This window comes from Canis lupus, chromosome 20 (genome assembly GCF_003254725.2).
Source record: "Canis lupus dingo isolate Sandy chromosome 20, ASM325472v2, whole genome shotgun sequence".
Lineage (NCBI taxonomy): Eukaryota > Metazoa > Chordata > Mammalia > Carnivora > Canidae > Canis > Canis lupus.
Window position 1 is genome coordinate 24,876,365 of NC_064262.1, and position 21,875 is coordinate 24,898,239.

Consider the following 21,875-nt stretch of genomic DNA (forward strand, 5'->3'; position numbering starts at 1 on the left):
ATAATCCAGTCATTGTATTTCAATATGCTTGGTTGTCTTTTGCAATCCTAAGTATGCTATGCATTAAAAACACAATTCTAAAAAAGGATCTGTGGCTTCCCAGACTGCCAAAAAGATCTTTGGCAAAAAAAAATGAGGAAGAGTTAAGAATCACCCCTGATCAGATTATCACAATGATTCCTTGAAGATGGCAAGGTTGCTACTTATTAGTTACTATTATCTTCTTTCCAGGGTTGAGGAAGGATAGGGGATAGGGAAGTGACAAGTCCAAGGTGGTAAAGCTAGTAGGTAACACAGCCTGAACTCAAACTGGATGCTCAGGGTTCCTTACTGACTCCAGATGGTAAAATAAGAGGAGGCCATGGCCACTCTCTGTGCAGTAGCCAGCACATGAGTTGGAGAGGTGGGGAAGAAAAAACATTGAGAAATTTTTGCATCTGGGGAAGGCTTTGGAGTAATTACCAGAACAGCCAGAGGATGAGCAGCAGCAGAGAGCTGAGCCTGTCAGGCTGAGGTCCAGTGATTAATTGGTGCGGGGAACACAGCCAAAAGCAGAGAAGCCACACCAGGCCTCCATCCATTTGTCCATGCCCTGGGGTCAGAGATGGAGCAAATGGAATCTTTTATAAAAGAGGAAAGGGTGGAATGTAGCCATCGGGGGAGTTCTGCAAGGAATTCACAGGTGTTTTCTTATTGTACTCACCCCTCCCTAAGGACCTCTGGGTGTGCTGTTAGCTGTAGAGGGGAGGGGTGAGGTGCAGCTTGGCTGCGTTCTGCGATCTTTCATATGACCCGCTCCCACCCCTGTATTTTTTATGGGCTACGGTGGTTTCTATTGAAATCTTGTTCAAGGCACAGGGAGCTGGGTCACTGGAAAATTCATTGTGTTCTGCAGCAAATGTCAACAGGAAAAACTGGAGGGGCTTTGGGGGGCACTAAGGTCACTCCACTCTGGCCATGAAAGTGACGTCTTTTCCATTCTGTAAATCACTGCATCTTGGTGATTCTGCAGAATTAGGTTCAGAAGAAACTTGTCAAATTCTTCTCTCTCTTAAGAAAAGGAAGCTGCAGAGGATGATTTGGCCCATTTCTTTCCATTGAAATGCTGATGTCCGTGTGTTGGTAACTGATACTAAGAGGCATTAGTGATGTGCAAGCACAGCTGCTGTGTATCAGGAGGACATTTTCCCCCTAGTATTTATTTGAATTATGAAATAGTAGAAGATTTGGAAAAGATTTTTTAAAAATAAAACAAGAATCACTTTTAATGCACCAGTGTTAATATTTTGGTGGCTTTTCCTGTGAATAGAGAGGTAGAGCAGCAACTTCCCTATGTCCATGATGTCTAGAAAGCATGCAAGTACAACCTTTGTGTCCATAAAAACCCATTCTCATTAGTCGGGCATTATGAACACATTATGTTACCTTTGGAGACATATAAAATTAGGTTCCGAAATGGGAGAATTCTTCCTTTTTTTCTTTTTTTCCTCCTTTCATCTATCTTCCCACTCAAGGGGTCTCAGTTGCTTCTTCTATCCTGCAAGCTTCTACCATCAGACACTTAGTAACTGGCAGAGCATGGCCATCTAACTTGGGAGCCGTTATCTGTAGCAGATCGTATTTTTCCTGCAGTGAGCAGTTTCCTGTAGGTCTCCAAGGACCAGGCTAAGGGTTTCAGATTCTTTAAGGAAAGAAAATGTAGCAGACTAACAACTCCCACCTCTCTGTGCCACTATGAGCCATCTCTCATGGTGTAATTTAACTTGTTTTGTGCTAAAAGACACTCCCTTTCACCTAGAGAATAGGAAGATGGAAATAAATGGCAAGGACAGAGCACCCTTCCTGTTACATTATATGGTAAGACCTAACATTTTTTAGGACTAAATATGTGCCAAGTACTATCCTCATTGCTTATCATATAACTCACTGAATCTTCACACCAACCCTATGAGGGAAGTACAGTACAGAGAAGTCAAGTGACTTACAAGCCCTGGGTCATATGGTTAGGAAGTAGCACAGTATGAGTTCTGACCGAGGCCATCTCACCTGACAGCCCCCATCTTGGCAGATTGTATTTTCCAAAGATGGCAGCACCAATTATATCTCATCCCACCTGGCATCTTACATGGTAGTACTCCTCCATCAAACAGTGGGGATCTGTGTTGCTCTCTTTGAACCTAATTGAACCCTTGTAACTGTCTTGACCAGTACAGTGTGCTGGAAGTAGCACTGAGTGATTTTCAAAGCCAGATTAAAAAAGTCAATACAACTTTTGCATAGCTCCTTCTCTCATGGAACATTTCCCCTTAGAATCCGGCCACCATATTTTAAGGAAGCCCATGCCACATAGAGAGGCCTATGTGATGCTCTGCCTGGCAATCCCAATGAGGGCCCAGTCCAAGAGCCAGCATCACCCACTGAACATGTGAGTGAATGGGCCATTAGAAGATCCCAGCCTCAGGCTTCCAGTCATCCTGTTGGGGTTCGAAGAACTTATGGAGCAGAGCCAAGCTGTGCCTCGTCTGAATTCCTGACCTACAAAAATTGCAAGAGATAAAACATGATTTCCATTGTTTGAAACCACTAACTTTAGAGGTAATTTGTTATATAGGCGGTGTCATTGGAACATTGCTCTTAACTTGTAGCACAGCAAAGATAAGCTCTCAGCAACTCGCCATCCCTCCTTTGTTCTGGCCCGCTCTGGTACATCACCAGCTTGAGTTTGCCATGAAGGAAATCTTGCCTGGATTTTTCTTGGTCCAACTCCACTGGGACAATTATTTCCATTAGGCTTTCTATTATTGTTTACGTTTTTGTATTTTTCTCAGGTTTCGTGGGCCTTTCATAGGGGAATAAGAAGCTATCTCAGAGCCCGAAAGCCAAATGCCATTTTAAGCCAAATGCAGAATTGGCCTCTTTTAGGAAAGATATAGCCAGTCCTTCAACAATTGTTGACTAAGGAGTTACTCAGACCACTATTGGGCTTTGTCCAAGTAAGCCCATTCAGTCAAGAAATAATGTACAATAATTTCCAAAGAAAAAAGAAAAGAAAAGAAAAAATGCACCATGTGTTTGAAATCTTGACTATTTGATCCTCTGTTTAATTCTCTTCTCTGGAAAAAGTCAAAGACAGTAGAGAAGAAGATCGGCAAACCAAGAGAGAAATACAATGGCCTAAGAACCAAGTGAGAAAATGTACTAATGTTAAGTTCAATTGTAAGAGTTAGGATGTTTAGGGTTTATGAAGCTCTGGCCTCCCAAGTCCCTACCTCAGAGCTTTTATACATGTTTTTAGAGCTTTTTTCCTCAGATGTAAGTGTGGCTCACTTCTTTTAGCCCTCTATTCAATGTCCTCATAAAATGTCCGTAAGTGGCAATATAGTTTAAAAGGTTTAGTTGGTGGGAATGAGGAATAGAGGTGGTAGGACATAAGAGGTCACCACTACCCTCTCCCCATTAACATAGGAAAAATAAATGTGCCAATTTCACATGGATTTTGATGCCCAGACACCTATAAGTGGATATGTATTTGCTTATATTACATCCAAGTTTGAAGAGTTGTACTCTTCAATAAACTGCCTCTTCAAATTCTGAGCATGTCTGACATATTCCTCTACTCCCATTGTTTTAGGGTTAGGAGGAAACAAAAGAAGAAATGACAAAAAGAAAGGAGAGAGGTAAGTCAAAATTAAATACATAAGAGCCCTAGTTTTAATTTTTAAAGCTTAAGAATTGCTATATCATCCCAGGGTCCCAAAAAGAACAGATGGCACATGCAAAATAAAGATTATTTGGGAAGGGTTTATTTGCAAAGGATCTACTTACAGTGGTGTGGGTATGGAGAACCAAAGAGAAGAGTGCATCAATGGAGGACTAGCAGGAGTGAAGTCCACCACGTTAGCCTGCAGGGGAGAGAGAGATAGAAGTGACCAGGACTGAAAAAAGAGTCTCATAGAACAGCTCCTTTGAGAGAAGCTGTGACCTTATATTAAGATACAATTAAGGAGCTGTCAAAATGGACTACAAGAATTAATATCCTGACCTCACTTCCCTTCCTCCCTTTCTCCTGCTAGAACTTTTCATTGGCTATACCTACCTTGAAGTCAGAGGTCCAAGAGACATTGAGGTCAGCTCTTGAAGCAGACAACACAATAGAAACTGGTAATGGATCTAGAGGACAAAGAAGAGATATCCGGCATACTTGTCACCCCATACCTAAAAAAGTTTCAAAATTAGAAAACACTTGGTTTTAGAGAGTGCTAAATTTTATTAGTGATGCCTAAAAGGTACAAATTCAACTTTAAACCAAATACAGATTTTAGAAAGACATTAACAAGAGTCTAAGATTTATAACTTACCTTCTTGGCTTAAATATAATTGAGTTCTCTGGGTGTGTAGCAATAAACTTCATTCCTATTTATCTCTATATGGCTCATCTTCACAGTGATAACAAATATAATACAAACTCATGCACATCGTATCTCAATAAGTGATCCTTTTAAAGCCTAAGGCCAATAATGTCTCCCTTCTGTTAATTCACACCTTTCTCATGGCTTGGAGTAAAAGCTAGAATCTTTCCAATGGCCTACAAGACCCAAGACCCTAAATAATAAGCCCCTGGTTATTTCTCTGAACTTAACACTTTTTTTTTTGCTCATCTGTTCTCAGCCAAACTGATTCAAATACATCAATCATAACCTGCGTCAGGGTCTTTGCACTTGTTTCCACTGCTCTTTCCCAAGCATAAACATGACTGCCTCATTTTCATGGATATGTGTTCAAATGTCACCTTGAGAGAAGCCTGCCTAACAACTCTATATAAAATAGTAACTAAAGTAAAATGTGTTTTCCATAAAAAGGGCACACCAGGATTCCCCATATGATCTTCCAGAAATTTGCAACTGTTCATCAACAGGGAGAATCTGTTTTTTTCTGCTTTTGATGGGACTTGTGACTGCCTCAGCCACAGGAGAAATAATTCTGGGGATTTCCAAAACTCAATTTTAAAAGGTCATACAGCTTTCTTCTGATGCTCTCCTTTTCTTGGGATATTTGCCCTTGGAACTCACCTCCCGTTTTATAAAGAAGAATTTTATAAGAAATTCTTATATAAGAAATATAAGAATTTATATTATAAGAATATATATATATTTTTTTTATATATATTTTTTATATAAATATATAAAGTATTGTATACATTGTGGAATGTATTTCATTCCACAGTCAAACTGAGGTCTCAGCCAATAGCCAACATCCGTCACCAGATATGGGAGTGAATCAGCCATCAGGTGATTCCAGCCACAGCCTTCAAGCTGCCCCAGCTGATGTCAAGTGGAATAAACAAGAACTATTCCTGCCAAAACCAACCCATGTCACAGATTCATGAGCAAAATAATTGGCTAATTATGCCACTATTTTTTGGAGTAATTTGTTATATAGCTTAACATGAGAGTATATTTTTGGTGCCAAAAGTGAGATGCAGTGGCAACAAAAAATCTAAAATATGTGGAAATGACTTTGGAACAAGGTAGAGGGCAGAAATTGTAAAAACCTTCAGGAGAGTGTTAGTGAAAGCCTAAAGGATCTTGAAGAGACCACTAAAGAATGCCTGATAACCCTATGAAGCTATCTGTGAAGGTTTAAAGGAAGGTAAGAAAAATATTTTCAGAAACTGAAAGAAGTCCTTGTTATGTCATGAGACAAAGTTTAGGAATCCCGTTCCTGAAGCAATGTGGAAGCTGATGACGTACCAACTAATTGGACGATCTAGTTAAGGAGATTTCAGGCAGCATCTTGAAAGTGTCTTCTGGCTTCTTCCTATCATCTGTGATAAAATGAGAAAGCAAAAAGATGACCTTGAAGAAAAAAGGAATTATTCACATTTCAAGTAACATTGAGAAGAAATATAAAGGAGCCAGGACTTGATGTGTTCAAGAATAAAATGATTTCTAATTCCCAGCCTTCTCAGTAGTTTCAAATTTTGAAATAGCCTCGGAGCAAATATTAAAACCAGGACTGGATAGTTAGACCCTTTGTTAGAACCTCAGAAAGACCCAAGGCAGTGCCTCAAGAACTGCTTTGCTCACCCAAAAGACCCTCTGGCGATCTTTCAGGAATGCTCCCCAGATCCTCTGTAAACCAATAGAACAAACAACCTGAAGAGTGCTCATTAGAAATTTTACAGCAAGCTCAAGGTAGAAAAGGGCTTATTTGACAAGACTGGTGGGTGTAGCTTTTGTCTAATGGAATGTATTCATAATGCACAGATTCATAAGAAACTCACAAGGTTTTTAAAATAATTATATCAGCTTGGCTGGAAAGGGAAGTTTAGTTAACATTTTACATGCAGAAAGTAGACTGAGAAAACTGTTCAGCTGTCACATGGGCCATTATTAATAGAAAAGGAAAGAAGACTTGGAGAGTACAAGCAAGAGCCACGGTGCACAATTGTCAGACTAAGTACTGCACTTAGTCAAGTACATGGCAACGTGTACCCTACTGGATTTCAAAATTAGCATGGATTCCTGTGTGCTTCTCATTTCCCCCCTTTTGAAAGAGAAGGATCTATAGCAGTTACTGTATACCTGTCCCATCAGTATATGTTCCATATATATGTTGTAGCCCAATTGTTTCTCAAGTTCACAAGACTCAAGATCAATAGCAACTGTCCCTAGAAGCCCTACTTGAGGAACCAAACCCAAAAAGCCTCAGCTGCATATAAGTGTGATTTAGAGGGCAAAGTCTTAAACTGTGAGCCTGAAATTGAAGCCATAATGGAAGTAGAATTTGTAGTTCTTGAGGAGGGAGTAAACTGCTTTGAATATGAGAGGGATATAAATTACAGTAGCCAGAGGGCAGATTGTGGCAAAGTGTATTTTCCAAAATGGCCACAGCATGTTTCTGGTCTCATATACTCTTCTATAACCTTGATACTTCCTATCAAGATGTGGAATCTATTTAGCCTTCCTTTGGGAGGAACCTGAAAAATGTAACATCTACATAAAAGCAATTATAAAATGTTATTGGGGCACCTGGGTGGCTCACTGATTGAGCATCTGTCTTTGACTCAGATCATGATCCTGGGGTCCTGGGATGGAGTCCCACATCAGGATCCCCACAGGAAGCCTGCTTCTTTCTCTGCCTGTGTCTTTGCCTCTCTCTGTGTCTCTCATGAATAAATAAATAAAATCTTTTAAAAAATAAAATGTTGTTGAAATGCCTTTAAAAAATAAAATAAATAGAGATATGGATAGAAAACTTGATGTCGTAAAAGTATTAATTATTCCTAAATTAATCCATAAATTCAAAAAACATAATTACCATTTTAACAGGCCGGACTGTTCATGGAACTACCCAAGCTGGTCCTCAGATTCATGTAGAAGAGGAAACAGCTATAAAAAGCCAAAGCAATCATGATTAAGAGTAAAGCAGAATGCAGAGGAAAATATTTGCCCTGGTGTATGTCAACATTATAAATCTATAGCAATGAAAATGTTGTGGAAGTAGTACACAGATGGGTAGACCAACAAAATGGACTAGAGAACAAGAACTATCTTCATGTACTTCTGAATACTTGGTTTATGATAATAGTGGTTTTGCAGAGCAGCAGGAAAATAATTGTCTTCTCAATAACTAATGCTGGGACATTTGAGTACCTGTAATGAAAAATATTAAATCAGAGCTCTTCTCTATGCTAATTCCAAGTGGATTCTAGACTTAATTGTGTAGGTAAAAATATAAAATGTTTAGAATTAATGTAGGAGGATGTCTGAATGACCTTAGTGAAAGGATTTCTTAGATGGTACATAAAAAGCACCAAGTGTAAAGAAAAAGACTGATAAAATTGACTACATTAAAATCCAGACCTTCCATTCAAAAGTAAGGTGCAAAGAAATTCACTCACTTGGGAGAAAGTATATGTGATGCATATAAACCACAAAAGATTGGTATCTAAGAGGTATAAATAACCCCTTCCCATCACTAGTAATTTGGAAGATGCAAACTAAAACCAGAATGAAATACTTTTCACAGACCTCAGGTTGGCAAAAAATTTTAGTCTGTCAATATTAAATGTGGGTTGAGAGTGTGGGGGAAAGAAATTTTGCACATGCTGATGGGATTATAAATTAATCCTTACAGAGCAATTTGGCAGTCTTTAATAAAGTTGAAGCAACACGTCATATATAACCCAGCATTTCCACTCCTGGGCATATATCTTACAAGAGACTTCTGCCCATATGCACAAAGAACCAAGTCCAGGAATATTTGTAAAGCCATTATGTGTTATAGAAAAACATTGGAAATAACCTAAATGTTTATCAGCTGGGAAGTGGAAAAACAAATTGTGGCTTATTTGTACAGTGGAATGTTTTAAAGCAGTTAAAAAGAGTGAGCTAAATTACATATATAAACATAGATAAATCCCTAAAACATGATAATGGATATAAAAAAGTCAAGTTGTAAAATGATGCAAACAGAATGATCCACTTACAGAAAGTTTAAGAATATGTAAAACAATATTATATAGTTCATGATACTGCACGTGTAGTAAAAATAGTAAGACATCCTTGGGGATGATAACAAAATCCAAGATAAAAACAAAATCTATCTGTGTGTTGGAATTGGAATAAAGAGATGTAGTAGAGAGTTGCGGACACATTTGTGTTGTTTTATTTCTTTGAAAGGAGAAGGAAGCTGTGGCATTGTTAAGATAAATTTATACTGTAAGTGGCATTCAATATATCGTTCTCTATCCTTTCTTATTGACACTTTATTTTAAAGCTCTATGGGAATCAGAAACCTTGGTGCAGCCCGGGTGGCTCAGCAGTTGAGCGCTGCCTTTAGCCCAGGGCCTGATCCTGGAGACCTAGGATCGTCAGGCATCCCTGCATGGAGCCTGCTTGTGTCTCTGCCTCTGTGTGTGTGTGTGTGTGTGTGTGTGTGTGTGTATGTGTGTCTCTCATTAATGAATAGATGAAATCTTTAAAAAAAAAAAAAGAAAAGAAAAGAAACCTAGATGACTTCATATGGTTTGTTGCTTTATTTGTGGATCTAGAAAGACATTGTACATAACTTCTGCAGAGAACGTTCTGACACCATGAAGGAAATTCTGTTTACATTGTGCTCTGAAGTCAACTCTACACATCCTCAGCAAACCCCTTTGGTTTTAGGTAAAATGATCAATCAGATTATTCTGTCTTTCCTGGCAAAAGGGTTTCTTTTATATTTATCATCAGAAAATCTACTTCCAGCCAGTCTAGTCAATATGAGGAAGTTAAGGTGTAATCAAATTATCTCCCAAATTGTCCAAAGACCAGAAAGAAAAGATAACTTCAGCACACCCACTATGGTTTCTAAGGCCATGCTAAACATAACATTTCAATTTCTCAGAGCAAGAAGGGAGATTGAGTCACCAAAGAAGGTGATCAAGACTTGAGTTCAAGACTTTTGGTTACTGGAGTTTCAATCTCCATGCCTATTTCTACATCTGCATTTGACATCATTGCTCTAAGAAAAAGTAATGTAGGATTTGGGTTGATTATCCAGAAATGAGAGCAAGTAGATAGCTTTGTTTTGTGTTATTTCTTTATTCCTTTTTAGATGGCAAACCATATATATGCTTTTTTGGTTGCATTCTCCAAAAGCAGACCCTAAGAAAATGATTTACGTGAAAGTAGTTAATTTGGGGCAGAAATCCCAGGCAGCACAGTGAGGACATAGAGGAATGAAACAGAGAGGAGAGGAATGGTAATCATGGCATGTGAATGAGCAGGTTTGCTGCTCTGGGTACTGGGGCTCAGTTTTGCAGGAGGCTCTTTAAGGGACTGTGTAGAATTGCCTTGAAATTGGCCCTACAAGTCATAAAAGAGCAGGAATATCCACCACCTCCACATTCCTAGGGATATGAACTTGCACTCAGGCCCATACCTCCTCCTGCAAGCCAGTCAAGCAGGCTCCTGTGGGCCATTAAAGCCCTCAACCTAAGTTCAGAAGCCAGCTGTGTGCAAGGAAACTCTACAAAAACGTCAGGTGTCATCCAGCATGGGCCAGGGGGATCTGCCCACAGCATCTGACAAAGATATCTGCAATAGAGTACAGCGTATAATGTTTTCCATGCGTGGGCAAGAACCTCCAGTGGTTCAGGAGACGATTTTAGATGATTCTGGGTCATGATAATAAATAACATTGAATCACATAATGAGAAAGTTCTTTTCACTGTTGTTTCAACCCGTGCAATCCAAGAAAAAGGTCTCATTTTGGTCCTAATTGCTCTGGGCTGAATAGTGTCCCTCCAAAATTCATAATTCAAACTCCTACCCCCACCAGTACCTCAGAATGTGACTGAATTTGGAAATAGGGTCTTCAAAGAGGTAATTAAGTTAAAACAAAGTCATTAGAGTGGGCCCTAATCTAGTATGACTGGTGTCCTTGTCAAAGACAAGGTTTGGATACACACATTACAGAGGGAAGATCTGTAAGAATACAGGGAGAAGATGGCCATCAACAAGCCACCATAGGCCTCAGAAGCAAACATCCCCACCAACACCCTGGTCTTGGACTTCTTGCTTCCAGAATTGTGAGAAATTAAATTTCTGTTATTTAAGCCATCTAGGCTTTGATACTGTGTATAGCAGCCTTAGCAAACTAATACATTAATTATGGCTTATTATGCCTTATCTCCAGGACTTGTTAGCTCTCTGATTAGCAGGGTCAACTTCAGGCTCGGAACTTTTTAGTGAAAACTTGGTGTCTGGCTAGTTCCGTTGAAGGAGCATGCAACTCTCTATCTCTGTGTTGTGAGTTTGAGCCCCAAATAGGGTGTAGAGATTACTTAAATAAAAACTTTTTTAAAAATTAAAACTTAAAAAAAACAAAGGAACTTCTACTGACAACCAGCATTGGCTAAAATGTGCTAATCCTATCCTGTTTCCATTGCATTTACTTTAACAGTTACCCTCAACCTATCACAAGTGGTACAGTTACCCTCAATCTATCACAACCTATCACAAGTTAATACCAGCAACAATGCAAAATTTCCCATTTAAATACATGTATATAATCTTTTAAGCCACCCTAAATAAATAATAGAATCATGAAGACTGTATGAGATAGGAAGTCTGGGAAATTCTGTGAGCTCTAGAGGAGCACATTATGATGGAAAGAGTGTGACCTTGTTGACACCTAACTCTCCTAGGCTTCAGTACCACTAATATTGACCTCTTAGGATAGGTGGGGAAATTCAAACAGGTTATTTATATAGCAACAAACACACTGTCTAGGAGTAATTTAAAAATTAGTAAATGTTAGTTCTCTCTTCTCAAAATATTTATAAGAAAATATAGATCGTTTAATATACCTTAGCTTTCCTACGATCCTCAGGTATGAGAGTACTACTAATCAGATATTAATCAGATTTAATGTAATTCTCTTAGAAGAGTCCCTTTCTCATCATTTTGTTCCATCATAGGAAACTGGGGTTCTGCAACTGGGTTCTTTTCCAATTTAATGTATCCTTTCTTATTATAGACAGACATAGGAAAGCATTAATTTCCATTCTCTTTGTCTACACAAAATCAACAAAGAAATAAAGTTTAGTTTTACTTTTTAAAAATTTTTTAAATTTTTTTAAAGATTTTATTTATTTATTCATGAGAGACATAGAGAGAGAGAGAGAGAGGCAGAGACACAGGCAGAGGGAGAAGCAGGCTCCATGCAGGGAACCCGACGTGGGACTCATCCCAGGTCTCCAGGATCACACCCTGGGCTGAAGGCAGCACTAAACCACTGAGGCACTGGGGCTGCTCTAGTTTTACTTTTAAAAGTAATTATTACTTTTACTTAAAAGTAACATTTTTTAAATTTTTTAATTAAAAGAAACTTTTTGGTACTTTATAATTTTTATTTTAATTCTAGTTAACATACAGTGTTATATTAGTTTCAGGTGTACAATTGAGTGATTCAACACTTCCATAGATCACCCCATTTTCATCATGATACTCTTAAACCTTTCACCTATTTCACCCATTCCCCTACTCAGCTCCCCTTTGGCCACCACCAGTTTGTTCTCTCATATTTAACAATCTGTTTTGTCATTTGTCTCTTTTTCTCTTCATTTGTTTTATTTCTTAAATTCCACATCTGAGTGAAAACATATAATATTTGTCTTTCTCTGAATGACTTATTTCACTTAGCATTATACCCTCTAGAACCTTCCATGTTATTGCAAATGGCAAGATTTCATTCTTTTATCACTGAGTAATATTCCATAGCATATGTATATATGCCATATCTTCTTTATCCATTCATCTATTGTTGGATACTTGGGCTGCTTCCATAGTTTGGCTATTATAAATAATGCTGTGATAAACATAAGACTATATATATCTTTTTGAATTATTTTTTCGTGTGTGTGTTCTTTGGGTAAATATCCAGTAGTGCAGTTACTGGATTATATAGTAGTTCCATTTTTTATTTTTTGAGGAACCTCCACACTGTTTCTACAGTGGCCACACCAGTTTGCATTCTCACCAATAGTGTACAAGGTTTCCTTCTTTTCTCCATATCCTCACCAACACTTGATGTTTCTTGTGTTTTTTATTTTAGCCATTTTGACAGGTGTGAGGTATTTCTTTATGGTTTTGATTTGCCTCTCACTGATGATGAGTAATGCTGAGCATCTCTTCTATTGGCCATCTGCATGTCTTTGGAGAAATATCTGTCATATCTTTTGCCCATTTTTAATTGGATTGTTTGCTTTTATGGTGCTGAGTGGTGTAAGTTCCTTATATATTTTGGATATTAACCTTTATCAGATACATCATTTGCAAATGTCTTTTCCCATTCAATATGTTATCTTTTAGTTTTGCTGGTGGTTTCCTTTGCTGTGAAGAAGCTTTTTCTTCTGATGTATTCCCAATAGTTTATTTTTGCTTGTTTCCCTTGCCTCAGGAGACATATCTAGAAAAATGGTGCTATGGCTGATATCAGAGAAACTACAACCTATGCTCTTTTCTAGGATTTTTAGGGTTTCAGGTCTCTTATTTAGTTCCTTAATCCATTTTGAGTTTATTCTTATGTATTCTTATGTATATATTCTTACACTTATGTTAGAAAGTGGTTCCATAACTAGGTTCTTCTAATCTGTTTGGAACTTCTCAGTCCATGTCTTTTTGGATGTTGGGAAGTCAAATGAGGAAGCAGGTTTGGAAGTACCTTAGAAAGTTTGCATACAGAGGGAGTAGTGATGGGATTACTACTTAGGCCATGTTGTAGCTGTGCTATTTGACTAGTGTGTCTTGGTTGCATTCATTAAAATGAACCACAGTGCTAAAAACTGCAGTTTTTTTCCCAGGGCTTCTTCTCTTAATGTGAGAAGTGTTCAAGAGTTTCTTATCCAAATAGTAGAGCATTATGGGCCCTGAGAGCTTTCTTCTGGTTCCAGGGGTCTTCAGCAGAGAAAATTTTGTCATCTCGGAATTTTTGAGATCTATATTACAGAAGGTAGTTTGAGTCAATGTTCTTAAAACAGAGAAAATGCCAATTTAGAATACAATGTTATGCTTCTTTCATGGGAGGAAAAAAAGCAAAATGGAAATCCCCAAAATACAAGTTATTACTGGGTTTCTTTCTTGTTGTAGAGTATTTTGTTCTAGTTTTTTTTGTTGTTTGTTTTTTTTTGTTTTTTAATAGGGCTGTCTTGAAGGTCTAGCATTGTGTCCTGAAAAGACCTTACCTGTTGGCAGGATCTTCAGCAATGTTGTTTCCAGTGACTAGCAAAGGATGCAATTTCTTTGGTGAATATGCCACCAATAGTGAATAAAGGGAAGGGCTGCCCTCAGGAAAAGCAAAGGGATATATATCAAGGTGTGGAGAGGATATTAATAACAGAGTTCTATCTGGCCTTAGGTTACTCTTGAAATTAATCAAGTATCACCAAGTGGTAGATTTCTGAGCAAAAAAAAAAAAAAAAAAAAAGAACAATTGCAATGAACAAAAGAGAAAAAGTCTATACTGTCTTGGAGTTCACATTCTAGTGTAGGATTTTAACCTCTTCTCGTGCCAGAGATCGCACAGACTTGGTAAGGACTGTGGATGCCCTCTCAAAATAGTATTTTCAAATGTATTAAACAAAATACATAGAATTCAAAGAAAAACAATTGTATTGAAATTCAGTAACTTGCAACACTGTGCTTGACCTCACATTACTGCATGGTCTATCTGCAATAAATTAAGTAACACAATTCAATAATTATCTTAGCCATCCACTGTGTGTAAACTTACCTGGTCTTTATTCCCAGACTTCATGCCTAGTCTTGTTAAAAAGACCATGCAGCCTTATAAAGAATTAAGAATTTTCATTTGAGGGCAGCCCGGGTGGCTCACCGGTTTAGCGCCGCCTTCAGCCCAGAGGGTGATCCTGGAGACCCAGGCTCCCTGCATGGAGCCTGTTTCTCCCTCTGCCTGTGTCTCTGACTCTCTCTCTCTCTGTGTGTGTGTCTCTCATGAATAAATAAATAAAATCTTAAAAAAAAAAAGAATTTTCATTTGAATGGCTAAAAAACAAAATTCAACTAAGTAAAGTTTAAAGATCTTATTGGTTTTATTCAATGATTCATGAAGAAAGCAGTATCTCATCTAGCAGATAGAAAGGAGCTCCAAGGAGCTGTACAAAATGAAAGACTTTTATAGGCAGAAGGGAGCAGGAACAAGGAAGTTATACTAGGCAAAAAAAAATAAATAAATAAATAAATTAAAAAAATCAAGTTGATTATTGCAAGGTCACTTCCTTTAGGAGATGGCAGGGGTCTATTAGGCAGATCACCTATGCTGATCAGGTGTTTCCTGATGGACTGGTTCAAGATTCCATTTTTGAGAGAGCTGAAACTGTAATTAAGTTAACCTTTAGGTTGGTGGCATTGGGCTTAGCATAAGTGACTCCATTTGGGACCTATTATTTTCTTTTTAATAGGACTGTCCAGTCTTATAAAATTTTAACAAACAAGAGAAACAACTCCTTCTATGTATTGATTAACACTGTAAGTATGAAATACTAGAAAGCAATGAGATGGCTGGGTTACCAATATAAGAAGCCATGATTTCACTATTTGGTGGCTGATTGCCAACCAGGCACAGAGCTTCTCTATAATTGGCCAGCTATGTCTTGTGAGCATCTCTGGACAGGAAAGCTTCACTCACATGTAATCTTACTGCAAGCCTAATGACTACCACAATTTCAAAGTGATGAGCATAAATAATATTTCAGATATTGTTGACAACTATAATGTGGTAAAACACATTCATGACTTTTTGTTGATAACAAGTCAAGCGCTGCTAAACCATGGGATTTACTGTCTGTAAATTCAACTGTATAGTTGAAGGAAATGCTAAATTTCAGTTAGAGGGTAATGAAACTAGAAATATGAGTATTTACATATCCAAGGACCTCCTAAATGCCTAGGTTTACTCTAGGTATCCATTGCTTGTAGGAAGGCATGTAGCAAATAACCTGCAAAGTGATAAAAGGTATTACCAAGGGTAACAGAGATAGAGCCATGCAGAGAGTGGAGGAAGAGTTCTTATTTTATATCAGGAATGCCATTCCAGGCTCATATTTGAACAGTAGTCTAAAGGAAGTAAGGAAATGAGCCCTATGACTATCTGCAGAAACATTTTAAGCAGAGGAAGCACCAAGGGTGGTCCTACCTCTTTGGGATTTAGATTCAGCCAGGGAGGCAAAACCACTATGAGGATTTTTGGAGCAGGGCTTTTTATGGGAATTAGACTTTATACATTGTGGGAGGGGCTGGGGAAGTAACAGCCTTAAAGAGGTTGTTGGATATCAGAGAAGAGTCACTGACTAGACCTGGTAAAGGTGGATAAGACAGAGCTTGCAAGGGGGATCTAGGAGGAGCCAGGCACATCCAGCTGTTGGGATGGGACTATGAAGAGCTGACAGAGGAGTCTACAGAAAGCTGTAGACTGTGCATAGCCACCATCTCTGTGTGTCCATAGATAAGCATCTGAAGATGGTCTTCAGACAGTTGTTGATGAGGAGCTAGGATAGAGCAGAAGACAGTAAAAAAAAAAAAAAAAACCACCTAGAACACATCTATGTTTGTCATTTACCATATTTGACTGCAAAGACCTTCCAAGAGTAATGACACTTACACACTTGCCTTCCAAATCTCAAACAAATTCCTCTTAGGCCAATCTGACCCAGAACCATTTAGGGAAGAAGATCCTGGGGAAAGTAGTTCCAGCCTAACCAAACTGATAAGTGCAAATTATGACATATATCAGGATAAGAGCTTGGACTTAATGGTGAGATAACAAAACCACTAGATGGTTTTGAACAGAGGAATATATTATCTGAGTTATAAGAATCTCTCTAGCTCCACTATTTGGCCCAGTGCAAAGAACCATATTTACTCTGTGATTTTGCAAGTGGTCACTATTCTCTTGACAAATACAAAAGATTTCTTTTTCTTTTTTCTTTCTTTCTTTCTTTCTTTCTTTCTTTCTTTCTTTCTTCTTTCTTTCTTTCTTTCTTCCTTCCTTCCTTCCTTCCTTCCTTCCTTCCTTCCTTCCTTTCTTCCTTTCTTTTCTTTCTGTCTTCCATCTGTCCTTTCTTTCTTCTCTCCCTTCCTCCCTCCCTCTATCCCTTCCTCTCTCCTTTCTTTCTTTCTAACCAGGACAGTCCCAAATTGAACCAATTAACTGTCCACACAAAATCTCTATAGAGTTCTGAATTTTCCTATCACTGGAGGATCAGAGAGGTTGGTTTCAGGTAAAAGATCTACTGCTCGAAAAAAAAAATAGAATCTAAATAAATAAATAAATAGCTGGTGAGTAATTCTGGAGTTCCTCAAAAAAATTGAAAATAGAACTACTATACGAATCAGCCATTTTGCATGTGGGTATATATACAAAGGAAATAAAATCACTATGTTGAAGAGATACTTGCACACCCATGTTGATTGTAGTATTATTTACAATAGTCAAAACATGGAACAACCTAAGTATCCATTAATGAATAAATGAATAAAGAAAACGTAGGATGTATGGTTGTGTGTATGTATATATGGGTGTATGTATGGGTGTATATCCATACATACACCCATATATACAAACAATGGAATACTATTCAGCTATAAGAAAGGAAATTCTGCCTTTCTGACAATATGGATGGATCTTGAGGGCATTTATGCTAAGTGAAATAAGTCAGAAAGAGAAATACAAGTACCATAGATCTCACTTATATGTAGAATCTTTTAAAGAAACAAGTTAAAAATTTAATTAATTAATTAATTAATTTATTTATTTATTTATTTATCACCTTCTATGTACTAGTACCAGGGCACTATTCTAGGCAAGTGGTATTTATTTTGAAAAAGAAGACAAAAATTGCTACCTTTGTGGATCTTACATTCCAGTGGGGGATATAACGTAATAATTAGGTTACATAGTATTTTTAAATGCTTTGGGAAAAGTAACAGGGCAATCAGGAATCCCAAAGAAGATTAGGGAGACCTTTGCAGGATTAAATAGGGCAGTCAGGGAGGGCCTCCTTGAGAAAGTGAAATCCTAGCAGACCCTCGGAGAAGATAAGGAGTGAATCATGTGGATGGATATCTGGGGATAGAAGGAGCATCTAAAACATAGGCTCTATAGCAAGCATATGCCTGCATGCTTGGGAAACAGAAAGGAGTTAGCAGGAAGCCCAGTCATATGAGATGAGGCCAGAAGGCACAATGGGGCCAGAAGCTTTGAACCTTGAAGCCCCTGTAAGAGCTGTGCTTTTACCCTGAGTGAAATAAGGAACCATTACAGAATTTAGAGCAGAAAAGTAACAGTGCATAAAATTGCTGACATGTTTTGGGAATTTTTATCCTGTGAATTCACTTTCACATATTGCATTTTGGAATTAAAATGCAGAGGTCACCTGGTCTCATCACTGTTTCCAAAACCAGATAAGAAGACTTAAGTCTCTCCTAAAAGAATAATAAGAAAAGAAAAGAAAAGAAAAGAAAAGAAAAGAAAAGAAAAGAAAAGAAAAGAAAGTTGGGACTGTGAGCCATGTCTACACAATCAATCCTAACGACCACAGATGCTCCAGAAATAGAGACTGGACTCATCTGAGAGCTTTCTTTGTGCTCCCAGAAAGGATTTCAGATGGCCGAGCAGCCTTGCTGCAAGATCCCTTGGGGTTTGAAATTAGCCCAGACTTAGTTTCACTGGGCCCAGAAATACTAATTGGGACTTCCCAACATTTGATGTTGATTAATGATGAAAAGACCTCTCTGTTCTGTTCCTTTGAGTAATAGGAAAACTGCCATCTCTAGGTGCTCTGATCTACAGTTAGAACTGTCCTTAATCACACTAGAAAAGCTTGAGTGGAAAAAGAGACCAGCTCTTGTGAATACCTGAGTTAGATGGGTATGATCCAAGAGCCATCCTGGGATACTCACTCTACCAAATCTGTAATAAGTCTAGTCATTAAATTACAGTGGATCCTTCTCCAACTAGACACAACTCCAGATTCTAAATGATGGAACCAAACCAAAGGAGGTCCTGAAGAAAGAAAGAAGCCTCCCCAGAAAGTCACTTTCCAGCCCTCAAACTACATCATCCTCAATCTAGAGCTTTAAAAAAAAAAAAAAAAAAAAAAATCCAACATCAGCTTCTTTGATATGCAAGTGAGGCAAAACCTGCCATTGAAAGCAGGTAAAAAAAAAAAAAAATGGCATGGAAGTACCATTTGGAAGGAGGCTGAAGAGAGATTGCCCAATACTTGGAATATACTTTGAGACTGAGTCCTATCATATATACAGAAAATTGTATGCAGTCCATTTCCTGAGGCACAGTGATGAAATCCCCTGTGGAGTAAACAGAAAAGAGAATAAGCATCAAGACCCAACAGGACTGACTCTACCGGAATCAGAAGAGGATGGGCAAGCTCACAGCAAAATCATAATACTGGTCACAAAATCCTCCCTAAGGCTGCCAGTTTCCAAAAGTGTAGCCAGAGAAAATCAGCATGTTGAAAGACAACTATGAGAGACTCAAACAATAAGACATTTTTTTTTAAGGCATGGCACATTGTACAGCTCACCTACAGAGGTGCCGCAGATGGTGAGAAAAAAGAATGTCTTCCATGGGGAGAGCAGGAAATCACAAAGGTTGCAAAGCCCCAGGGTAATTTGAAGTAACATTCATTATCTTTCCAATTTTTAAAAGGAGCATTGCATTAGGCCCCTATTAGCTAAAGATTTACAAACCCAGGCCAAATTCCAATAGTATCAACTCCTTCCAGCCAGCTCCAGGAAGCTGCTGTACAGATTTTTGGGAAAGGAGCCTAAAGAGCTGGAACCACCTGGTTTCAGGGTTACTTGGGGGCATAGAGTTTGCTTGACCTGGTTCTTTGAGGGCCATAAAATAAGAACTGGAATTTACTAACCTGGGGCTTATTGCTGGGTGATAAATTGCCTATTTTGTTCCTGCCCTGGGTAAGGGAAGGTCTGTTTTCCTTGTGAATTCCTGCAATGAGAATTGACTCCTTCGTGATTTAGTCTAGAGACTGCTAGAAGCACTATCTAGACAGACAATATGCTTTGTTCTGCTGTCAGGACTTTTTTAGGGAACTCCCCAGACCAGAGTGTGGATGTGAGAAAAAGGGCTCTGAAAATCAGCTAATATGCCCTGAATATCCAGCATCTCCTACAGGTTACCTCCTTCACTAAAGTTGGTGGGAGACTGTCAGGGCCAAGGGAAGTCAGTCCTGACAAAAACATTGCTCAATGCCAAAGAAGAGCCCTGCAGTCATCTTCAGCAGAGAAATAGTGATGGTACCACTCTTCTTGGATTTGGTGTCATTTTTTGGAATCTCTTGATCACTTGAGTTGAGTTGGAGAACTGAATATTTTCAGAAAAACCATGCAGATTGAAAAAGTCTATGAACGGAAGTTGCTGGTTTTGATTTGAGGCTTATGCCCAGCACACACACCCTCACAAACCAATGGGATCAACCCAGCCAAAAGTGCACAATACAAACACCCAACTGAAAATAAAGACTCTAGATAGAACCTGAGTGTACCTCCATACTTAACTACAACTCTACCCCTGTTAGGAAGAAGAAGGTTCCACTTAGAGGGGCTTCAGATGACTTTCCAGTTATAATAAGGGGGTTGCATGGCACTCTTAATGCAATTTTAAAAGTTCTCATTTAGAGCAAACTTGACCATGAGCAGAGCAAATAAGGTAGGAGTATGACCTCTGGCCTTGTATTAACTCTCAGCTTTTGTCTTGACATATTTTTATTGGTTTGAAATTTAGTACTTGACCTAAAGTTAAGAGCTCATGTAGCCTAGTGTCAGTCTGCTTTTTACAGAGACAAGTAACATCCTGTTCATTTTATTAAACACTTTGTCTTTAAAACTAAGCAGAAGAGACAGAGAAAGAGCAAGAGAATGAAGAGAAGGGATCATCCTGAACACCTCTTACTCACAATAAGCATAATTTATTCTGTCAATATGTGAGTCATAGGATTTCATAAATCATCTAATCCATCCTTCTTATTTTACATACAAGGAGATTAAAGATCAAAGAGAGAAAATAGCTTGTCCAAGGTCATATATGTTTATGAATGTAAGCATAATGTTAATGTCTATTCCCAGCTACTGATTCGCTTAATGTTACTTAACTTCCTGCTCATTCCTTCTATAGGAGCTATTAGCATCCCAAAACTTGTGTTTAAGAAAAAGCTGGACATGTTACAGTCAAAAAGAGGGCAAAGGTAGTTGAACCATCCGTGTATCTGTCCTGGCCTGAGAAAACTATTGCACTAAGCCTTCGCAATCTATGCCACCCTTGTGTAACTAGATAGCTTGGGGTGGTGGGGTGACGGTTGCAAGGCTCAGGACAGTAACTTCATTTCCACCTTTCTCTCTTCCCTAGGAAGAGAAAACTGTAGACTCAGCCATCCCACCATCTTACTAAGACGTCATTTTTATCTACAATGATTCCTTGCTTCTGTAGAAATTAGACTTTTAAATTAAATAGTTCACAGACTATGAGATGGCAGTGTTCCAATTTCATGGCAAGAGTGGACCGTTAGTTATTTGAATGTGTGGTTCTCATTTTCCTTGTGATTGGATTATTGGGAAATTCAGAGGTGCACATGTAGCATGTCGCTATTAGCAACACAATATTGTGTGTACCTGAATGAGTCCTCCCTCACTTTTACTGAATTCATATTTTTGATATTTATCTTTTGGAAAAATCCCTTCATGTTCCTGCTCCAATTCACCAAAAAAGTTTCTGCATGATAGGACCTCCATCATGAGTATCTGGGGCTCCTTATTTAAGATAAATTTTAAATTCTATTCTTTATATCTATATTGAAGAAAATAGTTGATCCAAGCCAAGGTTTCTCAATACTAGCACTATTGACATTTGGGATTGGTAATTCTTTGTTGACAGGGCTGTCCAGTGGATTGTAGGAGATTTAGCAACATCCCTCCCTGGCTTCTACCTACTGGATGACAGTAGCATTTCCCCTTTTTGGTTAGGACAATAAAAGTATCTCCACACATTCCAAATATCCTCTGAGGGGCCACAATTAACCCTGGTTGGGAACCACTTAGACAACTTGCTTCAGAAAGATAACCCCAGGCAGGTGCCTGGGTCAGTTAAGCATCTGCCTTCAGCTCTGGTTGTGATCCCAGGGTCCTAGGGGGTCCCTATTCAGTGAGGAGTTTGCTTCTTCCTCTGGCTCTCCCCTACCTGCTTGTGCTCTCTGTCTCTCAAATAAATAAAATCTTTAATTAAAAAAAAGAGGACACCTGATTGGCTCACTGGATTCTGCATCTGCCTTCGGC

General features: G+C 38.5%; 1 long non-coding RNA gene across 2 annotated transcripts in view; it reads right to left on the bottom strand.

Annotated features, from left to right (window-relative positions):
• Positions 1 to 824: 824 nt before the first annotated feature.
• LOC112666037 (uncharacterized) overlaps positions 825 to 21,875 on the bottom strand; it is a 46,899-nt gene continuing 25,848 nt past the window's right edge. For both annotated transcript variants that reach the window (XR_003140680.3, XR_004807506.2), the window contains exons 3-7: positions 7,321 to 7,391; positions 5,751 to 5,824; positions 4,097 to 4,215; positions 3,826 to 3,902; positions 825 to 2,535 (exon numbers count right to left, since the gene is read on the bottom strand). This is a non-coding gene — a long non-coding RNA (uncharacterized LOC112666037). The remainder of the gene's footprint in view (positions 2,536 to 3,825; positions 3,903 to 4,096; positions 4,216 to 5,750; positions 5,825 to 7,320; positions 7,392 to 21,875) is intronic.